The following is a 429-nucleotide window of genomic DNA, read 5'->3' as shown; positions in this document are numbered from 1 at the left end:
CGGGGCATGCAAATCCGACGCGGCGGGCGCGCGCGCGGAATGCCGGGAGCGCCGGGATCGTGGAGTTTGCGGGTGAAGCCGTGGGGTGTGGGAGGGCGAGTGAGGAGCCGAGGACGCGGGCGCGGACCGGACGCGGAAGGAGGCGCGGGGAAGAGCCGGGAGCGAGGGTGGCGAGCGGTGACCACGAGGTCATTGTGGGTGGCGGGCGCGGAGCCAGGCTGGCGGTGGTATATGGGGCATCGCTTCTCGGCCTTTTGGCTAAGATCAAGTGTAGTATCTGTTCTTATCAGTTTAATATCTGATACGTCCTCTATCCGAGGACAATGTATTAAATGTATTTTTGCAGCTTGGAGTTGGAATAGGAGCTTGCTCCGTCCACTCCACGCATCGACCTGGTATTGCAGTGTCTCCGGGAACGGTGCACCCCTC

General features: G+C 61.8%; 1 non-coding gene across 1 annotated transcript; it reads left to right on the top strand.

The window, feature by feature from the left end:
- The first annotated feature begins 238 nt into the window (after nucleotides 1–238).
- Nucleotides 239–429, top strand: LOC114693638. Its single transcript, XR_003734580.1, has one exon. It is a non-coding gene; the product is annotated as a U2 spliceosomal RNA (small nuclear RNA).

Source organism: Peromyscus leucopus, chromosome 13 (assembly GCF_004664715.2).
Source record: "Peromyscus leucopus breed LL Stock chromosome 13, UCI_PerLeu_2.1, whole genome shotgun sequence".
NCBI classification, from domain to species: domain Eukaryota; kingdom Metazoa; phylum Chordata; class Mammalia; order Rodentia; family Cricetidae; genus Peromyscus; species Peromyscus leucopus.
This window is presented reverse-complemented; position numbering and strand designations above follow the sequence as displayed.